Here is a 13,921-nt window from a genome sequence, read left to right as displayed (position 1 = left end):
ACCACAAAGGAAAGGATCACCTGACCCAGTGTTGGAGGGGTGCAATCTTCTTGCCGAAAGACACTGTGAGCAGCACAGACAAGGGGGCAAACAGAGCAAGGTGAGTTTGTGAAACAGGGCGAAGACACAAAGGCCTCTCAATAAAACCATTAAGAGCACGCAGTCTCTAGGAGAACACATCTTTGTTTTTAAAATCTTTTTATATCTGTTTTATTCCTATTACATTTTTAATCTTTATTTTTAAACAGTCCTATATGTTTACAATTCTCATTTCATTTATATTCTCTTGGTTTTGATCTGTTATTTATTAGTCACAGTTTTCAAATATTGTATTTTGAATTTTCTCTTCTTTTTATTAAGATTCTTAAAAGATATCTCAACTCGATTGCTATTCTGCTTCAACTTGCTCTTCTATTATTGATTATACACTCTTTTCAAACCTTCTTTTCCTCCATTCTTTTAAAATTCTCTCTCTCTCTCTTTTAAGTTTTATTCCCACATAGGCTTTAGATAGATAAATAAATAAACTCCTTTAAGGACCACAATAGATAACTGATACTCCAAAAGCCACAGGGCCAGAGAGATATGAGCAGAATGAGGAAGCAGAGGAAGTCCTGCCAATTAAAATAGCAAGAGAAATCCCCTCAAAGAACGATCAATAAAATAGACATTGATGGCCTACTAGATCAAGATTTCAAAAAAGAAGTGATCAAATTACTGAAGGAACTAAAAGAGATAGTCTTTAGAGACATAAAATATATCAAAAACAAAATAGAAGCTATAAAGAAGAGCCAAGTAGAATTGGTAAATTCATTGGCTGAAATGAGATCTGACCTAAAGGCTGTACAAAGCAGGCTAGATAATGCAGCAGAACGAATAAGTGACCTAGAAGACAGGACAACAGAAAGCACCCAATCAGAACAGCTGAGAGAAAAACAAATATAAAACAATGAAAACAATATAAGGAACCTATGGGATAATATAAAGCATGCCAATCTATGCATAATAGGGGTACCAGAAGGGGAAGAAAGAACAAAGGGGATGGAAAAGGTAATTAAAGAAATCATGACTGAAAACTTCCCAAACTTAAAGAAGGAATCAGACACCCAAGCACAGGAGGATCAGAGGGTCCCAAACAGGAAGAGCCCAAAGAGAAACACGCCAAGATATATCATAAATCAAGATGGCCAGACTGAAGGATAAAGAAATGTTCCTAAAGGCAGCAAGAGAAAAACAAAGAGTGAGTTACAAGAGAAGGCTCTCAGCTGATTTCTCTACAGAAACACTACAGGCCAGAAGGGAGTGGCAAGATATATTCAAAGTCCTGAATGAAAAAAAAAGATGCAGTCTAGGATACTTGCTCCAGCAAGGCTATCCTTTAGAATAGAAGGAGAGATAAAGAATTTCACAGAGAAGCAAATACTAAAAGAATTTAGCAACACTAAACCCATGCTAAAAGAAATATTGAAAGGTCTACTCTAAATAGAAAAGAAGCAGGATGCTACAGAAATGAGAATTCATGACTGTGAGAGTATTTTTCCTTTCTTCTTTTTTTTTTTTTTAAATCTTGTTCTCAGTAGGATGGGTTTGAGATTACATTAATATCTGTTTAGTACACACAGTTACAGTAATTGGTTAACAGACTTACAAAAAAGTGTAATCACAAGCCAAAAACTTACAAGTGAGTCACAAAAACTAAATACAATACAAAGGAAAATTACCATACCACAAAAGGAAGAAGAAAGGAACCAAGAAGAAATACCAAATCAACTGCAAAAATAAGTTGAAAATAGCAATAAACTCTCATCTATCATTAATTACTGTAAATGTTAATGGTCTAAATGCTCCAGTCAAAAGACATAGTAGCAGACTGGATAATAAAGCAAGAACCTTCAATACACTGCATACAAGAGACACACTTTAGGGAGAAGGACACATATAGATTGAGAGTGAATGGACGGAAAAGGATATTCCATGCAAATGGAAATGCCATAAAAGCAGGTGTAGCAGTATTGATTTCAGACAAAATAGACTTTAAAACAAGGCCCATAAAGAAAGATAAATAAAGACATTTTATAATGATTAAAGGATCAATACAAGATGAAGATATTACAATCATTAATATATATGCACCCAACATGAGCACCTAAGTACATTAAACAACTACTAACAGAGATAAAGGGGGAAATTGATGGGAATACAATCATTGTCAGAAATTTTAACACCACATTAACATCACTAGACAGATCTTCCAGACAGAAAATAAATAAGGCAACAGAGAAATTAAATGATACAAGAGAATAATTGGATTTAGTGGATATTTTCAGAGCATTACAATCCTCCATAATAGAATACATATTCTTTTCAAATGTGTGTGGAACACTTTCTAGGATTGATCATGTACTTAGTCACAAAAGAAGCCTCAACAATTTTAAGAAGATAGAAATTATCTCAAGCATCTTTACTGACCACAATGCCATTGAAACTAGAAATCAACTTCAGAGAAACAAAGGAGAAAGAAAGGAAAGCATTGAGATTAAACAACATGCTATTAGAAAACAAATGGGTCGATGATGTAATCAAAGTTGAAATTAAAGAATACCTTGAGACAAATGAAAATGAAAACACAACCACACAAAACATACGGTACACAGCAAAAGCAGTACTAAGAGGAAAGTTTAGGGTAATGCAGGCCTTCCTCAAAAAAGAAGAACAATACCAAATAAACAATCTAACCCACCAGCTGAAAGAACTAGAAACAGAAGAGCAAAAACACACAAAAGTCAGCAGAAGGAAGGAAATAATAAAGATCATGGAGGAAATAAATAAAATAAAGATTAAAAAAATAGAGAAAATAATCAATCAAACCAAAAGCTAGTTTTTTGAAAGAGTAAATAAAATCGACAAACCTCTGGCCAAACTCACAAAGAAGAAGAAAGAGAGAGCACAAATTTGCAAAATAAGAAAGGAAAATGGAGAAATTACAACAAATAACATAGAAATACAGAATATCATATGAGAATATCATGAAAAACTACATGGAAAAGTGGATAACCTAGAGGAGATGGACAAGTTTCTGGAAACATACAGTCCACTAAGACTGAATCAAGAAGAAACTATCCACTTGAACAAATGGATCACTAGGAATGAAATTGAATTAACAATAAAAAACTTCCCTACAAATAAAAGTCCAGGACTGGACAGCTTCACCAGGGAGTTCTACCACACATACAAAGAAGAACTCATACCAGTCCTTCTCAAACTCTTCCAGAAGATTGAAAAGAAGGAATATTCCCAAACTCATTCTATGAAGCCACCATTACCCTGATACCAAAACCAGGCAAAGACACCACCAAAAAAGAGAATTACAGACCAATATCACTGATGAACACAGATGAAAAAATCCTTACCAAAATACTAGTAAATAAAATCCAACAGCACATAAAAAAATAATACATCATGCTCAAGTGGGGTTCATCTCAGGGACACAAGGGTGGTTCAACATATGAAAATCAATCAATGTAATACTTCACATCAACAAGAGAAAGGACAAAAACCACATGATCATCTCAATAGATGCAGAAAACTTTTGATAAAATTCAACACCCATTTATGATAAAAATTCTCACCAAAGTGGGTATTGAGGGAACATATCTCAACATCATAAAAGCTATATATGACAAACCTACAGCCAGCATAGCACTCAACGGTGAAAACCTCAAAAGATTCCCACTAAAATCTGGGACAAGTCAAAGATGCCCACTATCACCACTCCTATTCAACATAGACTTGGAAGTCCTGGCCACAGCAATCAGGCAAGTAACAGAAGTAAAAGGGGTCTAAATTGGAAAAGAAGAGGTAAAAGTGTCACTATATGCAGATGACATGACAATATATATAGAAAACCCTAAAAGGTCCACACAAAAACTACCAGAGCTGATCGAAGAATATAGCAAAGTAGCAGGTTACAAGATTAATGTTCAAAAATCAGTTGCATTTCTTTACACAAATGATGAATCAACAGAAAAAGAAAGTAAAGAAACAATCCCCTTTAAAATAGCACCCAAAGTAATAAAATATCTAGGAATAAATCTAACCACAGACGTGACAGAATTATACACAGAAAACTATAAAGCATTGGTGAAGGAAATTAAAGAAGACTTTAAAAAATGGAAAGGTATCCCATGCTCTTTGATTGCAAGAAGCAATATTGTTAAAATGGTCACACTGCCCAAGGCAATCTACAGATTTAATGCAATCCCTACCAAATTAACCTGGACATATTCCATAGAACTAGAACAAATCACAATAAAATTTATATGGAACCATCAAAGACATAGAATTTCCAGGGCATTACTGAAGAAAAAAAGAAAGAGGCTGGAAGAGTAACTCTCACAGACTAGAGACAATACTATAGACTTACAGTCGTCAAGACAGCATGGTATTAGTACAAAAACAGACATACAGCCAAATGGAACAGAATAGAGAGCCCAGAAATGAGCCCAAATACTTTTGGTCAACTAATATTCAACAAAGGAGGCAAGAATATACAATGGAATAAAGATAGTCTCTTCAGCAAGATAAACATAAGACAAGATACAATAAACCTCCTAGGAGAAAATACAGGCAAAATATCTGACATACATCTCAGAAATCTTCCCCTAGGGCAGTCTACCCAAGCAATAGAAATAAAAGCAAGAATAAACAAATGGGACCTAATGAAACTTACAAGCTTCTGCACAGCAAAGGACACCTTAAGTAAAACAAAATACAACTTACAGAATGGGAGAACATTTTTGCAAATGAAACTAACAAAGGCTTGATCTCCAGAATATATAAGCAGCTCATATGACTTACTAAGAAACAACCAAATAACCCAATCCAAACATAGGCAGAAGACCAAAACAAGCAATTCTCCAAGGAAGATATACAAATGATCAATGGGCACATGAAAAAATGCTCAATATCACTAATTATCAGAGAAATGCAAATCAAAAGTACAATGAGGTATCACCTCAAACCAGTCAGAATGGCCATCATTCAAAAATCCACAAATGACATATGCTAGAGAGGCTGTGGACAAAGGGAAACCTCCGACACTTCTGGTGGGAATGCAGTTTGGTGCAGCCACTGTGGAAACAGTATTGAGTTTCCTCAAAAGACTAGGAATAGAATTGCCATATGACACAGGAATCCCACTCCTGTGCATATATCCTGAAGGAACCCTACTTCAGGATGACAGCTGCAACCCCAATATACATAGCAGCACTATTTACAATAGCCAAGACATGGAGATAGCCTAAATGTCCATCAACGGATGACTGGCTAAAGAAGTGGTATATTTATACAATGGAAAACCACTCGGCTATAAAAACTGACAATATAGGGCCATTTGCAGCAACGTGGATGCTCCTGGAGAATGTCATTCTAAGTTAAGTAAGCACGGTAACAAGGAATAAAGAGAAGTTACCTCTAAGTACAGTTATTTTGATTAAAATATACATACAGAAAGCAAGTCACCCCCACGACTGCTGCCAGGAGGAGCATCTGAATGTAATAGCCCAGCCCAAGCAAAGTAGATTCCGACCTTCTCTCCGTAGAATTTCCTGTAGAAAGACAGAAGGTAGTTTCAGAAGACACACATATTCACTCTGTAGCTTCATCCTCATGTTAATTTCTTTTTTCTTTGTTTTTTGGTGGGGCATAAATAGGTTTATTTATTTGTTTTTTAAATGGAGGCATTGGGGATTGAACCCAGTACCTCATGCATGCAAGGCATTCACTCTACCACTGAGTTATACCCTCCTTCCATCATACTAATTTCTGATTCTAAATCAAGGGGGCTTTAAGTTTAAACCTCTGACTCAATTCACACTTAAAACATATGCGCTTTCACAGCAGCCCCCAAATTCTACCGTGAAATAAGAAGTATTTTACGTATCATAGAAATACAGATCACTGGTTCACCTGCTGAAGAGAGATAAATGAGAACAGAGCAAAGGAGGGGACGAGGCCGACTCCGGAGCAGATGCAGGGGATCATCACCACTCACTGGACAGTCTGGCACATTCAACAAATCCCACCAAAGATCATTCTTAACAGGCTTGACACAAGTGGACTTCAACTACTGGCTCAGTCATCTGAGTCTGCCTTATCTCGGGAACTTCCCAGGAGCAAATGCATCGTAAACCACAGATAATAAGGAAATGGCTGATAATGATAACAACTGGGAGTGCAATGTCTCTCTGACAAAATATTTATAAAACTCATGTAGGAATGGGAGAGGGCAGGAGGGATGTGGCTGAGTAAGGAACTGCCCTGTATTCTTTTTATCTAGCACGTCGGCTGTTCCTAGGTTTCAAAAACCCTTCAATGTTACTCAGTTAATCTGGAGTAGACGGAACAGGCCAGGGAGGCAAGATTAGAAGAAAGGAGTCAGGGCACGAAGCGGTGCCAGGCTGGTCCTGAAAGGGAGACAGACACAGACAGGCAGACACAGAGGGCTTAGGGATGAGGCGGAACAATGAGGCGGCGGCTCAGGTGTGTTTGCTGCTGCTGATACTTCCCTCAGCTGGAGCACTGCTGACGCGGCAGTGCTGGGTAAAACCTGTGACTTTCCTCAGCTCTGAGTTCTCTCGGAAGCTTCCGGCTCAGTCTGGAGCTGAGATGAGCTCCGAGGGCCTAGTCTAGGGGGGACTCAGCTCTGAGAACAGCCTGGAGTCCTGAGAAACTTCACGCAGGAACCCCTAGGGCTGGACCAGCGCTCACAGGGCTGCTGTGAGACCAGCTCCATCGTCAGAGACCTGGGCGTGGACCATTCCATGGGGAAAATGGCTGAGCCCGATGCCAAATCAGATAGGAGGGACAAAGTGTGTTCATTCTCATGTGACTGGTCTTTGTGGCCTGGCTCACAGATGGCAGGCTCAGGATGGTGTCTGGCAGAGAAAACCCTGGCAATGGGTTTGAGATATCTTGGACTCTTTCTTGTTAAGCTTTTTGTAATACATTCTTATCAACTATCCATCCTGAAAATGCCACATTCAAAACTGAAAGAATGTTAGAAGTTGCTTGCTCCAACTGGCCAATGGTAAACACACCCTGCTACAGTTAGAGAGCTGGTCAGGCAGCCTCTGCCTGCATATTTACAATGACGGAGAGTTCATTACTTCCAAAGGTTACATGTCGGCAAGAATGTCAGAAAGAATTTTTGAACCTTAAACAGATGTCTGCCCCCTAGTCCTTGCTGAAAGGCTAGAAATAATGAGGATCCCTTCAAATGTAGTTTTGTCTGATTGTTATCTCTCTCTGTCAAAAACACCCCAATTCTTAACATCAATTTTTCAAAATTCAGCTTTGATTTCTTTTTATCAAACTTATACCATACATTCATTAAAGAGTCAAACAGTTCTCGAACACCGATTGTAAAAAGGAGCAGTTCCCAACAACCACCCCATTTCCTGGTCAGAAGCAACAATGTTCAGCTCCTACTGCTGACTCTTGGAATAAAAGCTCCCTATTTCTGACTAATATCCTTGTAACACAGCCTACTGACTTTTTCAGCTTTATGTATCACCTATTTAACTTTCTATTTTGGAAAATGAATATTAAGCTCTCTTTCAAACCACATCTCCTCTACACACCCAAACCTTCATTCTTCCAACCTTTTGATACAAATACATTATAATTTTGATCAGCTCAGTATCCCTGCTTTACATTATTAGGACTCTCTACAGACTGTTCACAGCTGTAGCAAGTTGTCTGCTAGGCTTACTTTTTTATTCCCTACTTTGTTTTTCCTGGAGTTAATAATTGTCTTGGTGGTTCATAGCTTAGATTTTTCTGCGCTTAACAATTCAACCCCATACCTTCTCCTAATGAATAACTTTCTCAATACTTTCCAATTCACTGTCTACAAATTTCATCTCCTTGAATAAATCTCTTCAGATCTCCTTCAACCTGGATTAAAGACATGCTAGTCTTGTCACAGAGCTCAAGGGGCCACTAGTGGGAAGCAACAAGGGAATACATGGACCAGGAGAAGGGAACAGATCAACATAATTTCCTTCACAAAACATACTTAAAATAGTGGGAAAATTGTTTTCTTTACAAACACAAACACACACACCAACCCCAAAATCCCATAAAGAATGATTAAATAGCCATCAAACCCATTGCCCTGCCATCAAATTTTGTATAACATAAAACAAAAATAACAGAAGGAATATATCATATAAATATGAATCTCAAGGGGGATGGGGTACACTCAGTGGCAGAGTGTGTGCTCAGCAAGCATAAGGTCCTAGATTCAATCTTCAGTACCTCTATTAGAAAAAAACATTAGAAACAATAGAAAAATGTATCAACTTTAAATATTTACAAATATAAAAACTTCCTGTTTTAAAACTGTTCTACAGGATAATCCGGGTTAATGAGAAAGTGCCTCTTCATGACTGTGATCCTGCTGATAATTGTGGGAGGAAATTAGAGTATGACCACATGAAATAAAATCCCTTATGTAATAATGATCCCGGGTGACAATCATTATTGGCTGCTGTCATCACAAAAAAGAGAGTCAACTGGACATTATGTACCTTATGACAGGAGTACAAAACTTCATATAACAAATATTCTTGCACAAATTTGAACCTCGTTCAGATCAAGCTTTTAGGGGAGGATAAAATCACTTAGCTAAAGCCAATACATAGGATGGAGAAATAAGTCTAACCACAGGGGAGAATGAAATCAACCAAACAGGAAATAGAGAAATCCCTCAGCAATTTCAAGGAAAATGAGAAACAGGAAAATTATAGATTAGAACCCACTTGAGAGATATGCTAGCTGCAATGTGTGAACTTAGTCTGGATCCTGATTTCAACCCCAAAACTGCTTAAAAGTGTATTTTTGTGACAATCAGGGAATTATTTTGTAACCCTAAAAAAAATGAATATTCCAATTGTATTTGAAAGAGACCTTGTCATTTCACTAATGAAAGGTTAAGCTACGTAGGATTGCCTTCAAAATGATCCCGAAGTGGGGGAGGGGAAGAGGTGGAGATGAAAGTTGCAACAACAGTGACTCTGAGTTGATAATTCTGGAGATGGGTGACTGATACAGACAGGCTGGCTGTGCTGTTCTCTCTACTTCTGTACGTGTTTGTATCTTTCCATAAAATGTGAAACAAACAAAAAGACTTCAGTGATTTAAAACCCTCACTTGGAAGGTTAAGAGGTTTGCCCAAGTAGGTGGGCATCTGAATGGGGCACTGAGATTAGGAAGATCAGGCACCTGGCTCCAGGCCGACCTGGGGCTACCTTGACCCTTCTCTTCTCCTCACCATCCACAGCCAGCCCATAACTGCATCCTGTCAGCTCCACTCCCCAAACGCATTCTCCCTGGCTCCCACCATCTCTCATCTGGCCCACTCCAAGAGCCTCCGACCAGGCCTCCCTGCTTCCTGGGTCCCTGCAATTCATTCTCCACATTATCTTTGCAAATTGTGAGAGAAAATTACCTTAGTGCTTAAACTATCATGACTGCTTCTCACTGCACTTAGAGTCTACACTACTTTCCGTGCTCCTGATGCCCTTCTAAACCTCGCGTCTCATCACTCTCACCAGCGTTGGCTCCAGTATCTCCTCAAACCTGCTGAGCACATTTGTGCCTCGGGGCAATGGACAAGCTGCCTCTATTCCTGGGGTGACTTATCCCAGATCCTCAAAGACCAGCCTCCTTATCACCATCTCAGCTCACATGTAACCTTCTCAAAGATAGCTTTCTTGACTCCATTTCCCCCAAGTCTCCCATCTCAACACTGTATTATTTCCTTCATTTCAATCTGAAATTGTTTCCTTATTAGCCCGATTATTTTTGTTTGCTCAGTTGTCCTTGGCCTCCCTCCTCCCAGAAGCCTTGCACAAACAGCATAAGCTCCCGGGGAGCAGCCGGCGCTGATGCTCTGAGAATACACATGCTGAGCGCGACATTACAGTCACGTGGTGTAGTGAAATGGTGTCGAACAGCAGATAGAGCTAAGCAGTGAGAATACTTCTCTTATTTTATAATTTAAGTGAAACCTAACATTTACTCCTGTTTAATGAAGAATTTGGTAGGTCTTTGTTCCCAGTTCCTGGACGGCAACCCCTAAAGCCTTGAAATTTCCCAAGATAGGAGTGTCTTTACTATTCATGGTGGACCCTTGGATGGCTTGTGTTCATGAGATAACTCAGGATGGGGACTGGCCAGCCAGAGACACCAACCATGTGATTAGAGGAGTGGGGCTTTGAGCTTTGTGACAAGTGACTGACCATCAGGAGAGGTAGGGGCTCAAATGTTAGGGCTTTGACTTACAGTTATTGTGTGGGGTAGCCATGTCAGTAGTGACCCAATAAACCATGTCTTTGTAATAAAGTCTCCAGTAAAAACTTGGGGCAACAAAGCTCAGAGCTCCTGTGAGCTTCCTGGTTGGTAACACTCTCGGAGGACTGTCACACTCAGAAGCCATGAGGGCAACCCTGAGCCCTTCCCACTGGAGTGCCCTCCACAACAGCTCACCTGATGAGATCTAAGGGCTGCTTCTTGTCTATGCTTCGAGGAGGAGCACATTCCCTGTACAGAAGGCCCTGTTCGCTGGGGCAGCTGAGGTCCTCTGATGGAGGCTGAAGTTGCACTGGGAAGCAGAAGCAAACAGGTGAGCGTCACTGTCACCACGTGTTCACATGTTCTGCTAATAAAATGTGGTGCTAACACTTTGTGGTCATTTGTAAATAAGGGGCCCTCCTTTGCCAGAAGGGATGGAGGTACCATATAATTTTTCATAATTCTCACCGAGGATTAATACTAACCCCTTGAGGGTCATTTGCAAACGTGGCTGAAAAGGAACACTTGGATGTTACACTCCTGGGACCACCGTGGGTACCTGGTGAGGGCCTTGCAGATGCTTAATGTCCTACAACCGGGCCAGTCTTCCACAGCAAAAAAAACTACGCCACCCAAGTGCCCAAACTGCTTCAGTGGAGGCAGCAGCCCCCTCCTTGGACACCCAGAGGAACCTGGACTCTGGCTGTTTAGGGGCAGGGTCAATTCTAAAACCCAGGCTATTTTGTCCCCACAATTCAGTAGTTATTCGGTGACAGCACATGGAATATAAACAATAAAGAAACTTGACATGATGTTATATATTTAGCTTACTCAAGAAACAAAATTTAAATCCAGTCATTCTCCTTCCCACCTGACCTACTTTCCTTTCTCCTGTACTAGAACCAGATTATTACCCACCCAGCCTTAGCATGGGTCCTGACTCCACTTACCTCCCTCCCAAACAACACATGAGATGATTCCTCAGCCTGGATGTGGAACCAGCAATTACAACAGGCTTTAGTGGAAAAGAAATGGTTGTGTGCAGATGCCAACTAAACACTGTAGAATCCTGGTGTCCCACATTAGTAATCATGACAGCTGTTTGCAAGTGTCCCCAAAGTTCATTTCAGACTCTCACTGCTAATTTTGCTCGGATATAAATATAAAACATGTGGACTGCTGGGCTGGACTGCTATGCTGAGTCTCTGATCCAGGAAGCTCAGTGTCTGCTCCCTGCAACCAGCTCCCTGTTCTGTTCATGCATGTGCATCAAGCAGCTGTTTAGTGTCCATTTTAGTATCTTAGACAGTGTATTTCAGTATGGTCTTCATCCACAAATACGTGTACCACACAGTAGTAATGATCAATCTCAGTCTTTGCTTTCTTTTGTCTTAGAGAGTCAGATAAACGGATAGCAAGGTAACAAAGTCATAGAGCGCTATAATATAGTATTTCCTTTATTTCAATGACAGGATTTATTTAAAGAGCTTAGATATAACATCTTTGCATTTATGGCATCATTTAGCGTCTGAAGCTCTTACATTTTACAAACTTCATTTCATGCGAGATGTTGTCAGTTAGAGAAGTGCTTCTGAATTTGAGGGGTTGCTGTCATCTCAGATGGAGTCCCTAAAAAATGTCAAAACTCTGCAGTATTGTCATCATGACAAGAACTCAGACAGATGAAATTTGGAAAGCCCTGTGATTTACTAGTGCACAGACAGAAAATGGTATTTCAGAGGGAAAAAGCCTGAATTACAGAAAATGATAAATGAAATGGTCTAACATGCATTTCCCTTACAAAGAACTAATACTTCTTTGGTTGATAATAACATCTGTCAGTAATTATGAAAAGAGCTGGCAAATGCATAGTACTTAATATTAGCCAGGGCTGTTCTAAAATTCAAGCAGATTCATTAATCCCCATAGCATCTCTACGAGGTGGGTACTATTATTATCCCCATTTTATTGATGAGGAACTTGATAAACACAGAGGCTAAATGACTTTTACAAGGTAGACAGCGAGAAACCAGCACAAGTGTTCCAGCCTGAGTCTATGCTCTTGGCCACTTCTACCTTTTTTTTTTTTTTTTGGTGTCAGGGAGATAATAAGGTAATTCTGGTGGGGGGGTGGGGAGGTAATTAGGGTTATTTGTCTATTTTAGAGGAGGTGTTGGGGGCTGAACCCAGGACTTTATGCGTGCTAAGCATGCGCCCCATCACTTGAGCTGTACCCTCACCTCTCGTGTCTATGTTCTTAGATGCTAATCCACACTGCCCCACATGGTAACTCTGGGGGAAATACAGTTCATTCATTCACCCACTTGTTAAACTCAGCCTTCCTGGTGCCTGGGATTCAGCAGTGAACAAGACAACATGGTTCCTGCCCTAAATGGGCTTGTCGACTCCTGACATATTATCTTCATTTTACCCAGGAAGTAACAAGGTCAAGAAGACTCACCTTTTCCTGTTAACACCGGAGGATACATGAAGTGCTTTATTTCATTTCTGCCATTTGACTTACACCATGGGAAGGGAAAGCTGCCTTGCAGATCCCGGAGCTCACAAGCCAGTTAATCCTGAATTTTTTTTTAAAACTGTCCCTTACTTGATACTTGATCTGAGAAAGGATGAAGTAAACCTAAATAGATTCTAAGAAAGCGTGTGGTTTATACAGGGTAAATAACCAGCCACTGTTTACTATCCTAACAGGAATCTGTAGGCATATTTCTTTTCTTTCTCTTTTTTCATTTTTATGGGCAGCTTTTAAAAACCAAACCAAACCAACAAAACCAAATCACTTATAATTCAACAGCAGGTTCTAAATCACCCCCAAGACAGCAGCTAAACTCGGTTTAGACTTACAGTGCGGCTCCTGGTGGTTGGATTGATGAATGTATCTCTATCCTGAATATAAAAGTCGTTCACGCAGCTCTTCTCAAATAGGGCAATGAAAAACTCTTGTTCCGGTTGTTGATACTTTCATCCACTTGGAGGACTTTCATAAAACAGCTGAAGGTATCAAAGGCTGAGGACACGGTTTTCAGATGATTGGGATTCAGAGGCAATTTTATGTACACTATCTCAGCGTATGTACAGATCACCTCCCACAGGGTGTGTACATTTGCAAATACAAGCTTGTCATCCAAAACCTATATTGGGAGAATGAAAACACAAACCAGGAAACTATTTTCACATTTTTAGTACACAGATTTTTCTTACATTGCTGGTAGTTAAAGCACTTGTGCAAACACACACAGATATGACACTGGTAAAAGTGAAGATATAATGAAAATAGATTTGCAAACCACCATACATTTTTGCATTAAAGTTAATTTCTTTGTTGAAATTACTGAAAAGTTATTTAAAATCCTTACAATTCATTCATAAAATAACCAATGTTTTAGATGAAGAAAAGTAAACTTGTTAACTTTTAGTCCAAATTAGTAACTAAGAATAGAAACACGAAAAAATTCTTTGCAGGGGCACTGTAATGACAATTTTTTAAATTTCTTAAACCTAGGACTATTTACATATCTGTTCAATATAATGTTAAACAGCCATT

The 13,921-nt window shown here is 39.4% G+C and overlaps 1 long non-coding RNA gene across 2 annotated transcripts in view; it reads right to left on the bottom strand.

Annotated features, from left to right (window-relative positions):
• Positions 1-13,425, bottom strand: part of LOC135320912 (uncharacterized) — a 39,803-nt gene extending 26,378 nt beyond the window's left edge. For both annotated transcript variants that reach the window (XR_010380287.1, XR_010380286.1), the window contains exons 1-3: positions 13,222-13,425; positions 10,552-10,666; positions 5,507-5,606 (exon numbers count right to left, since the gene is read on the bottom strand). This is a non-coding gene — a long non-coding RNA (uncharacterized LOC135320912). The remainder of the gene's footprint in view (positions 1-5,506; positions 5,607-10,551; positions 10,667-13,221) is intronic.
• Between the last annotated feature and the right edge of the window lie 496 nt (positions 13,426-13,921).

This window comes from Camelus dromedarius, unplaced genomic scaffold (genome assembly GCF_036321535.1).
Source record: "Camelus dromedarius isolate mCamDro1 unplaced genomic scaffold, mCamDro1.pat HAP1_SCAFFOLD_164, whole genome shotgun sequence".
In the NCBI taxonomy this organism is placed as follows: domain Eukaryota; kingdom Metazoa; phylum Chordata; class Mammalia; order Artiodactyla; family Camelidae; genus Camelus; species Camelus dromedarius.
Note: the sequence above shows the minus strand (reverse complement) of the source record. Positions and strands in the feature narration are given on the sequence as shown.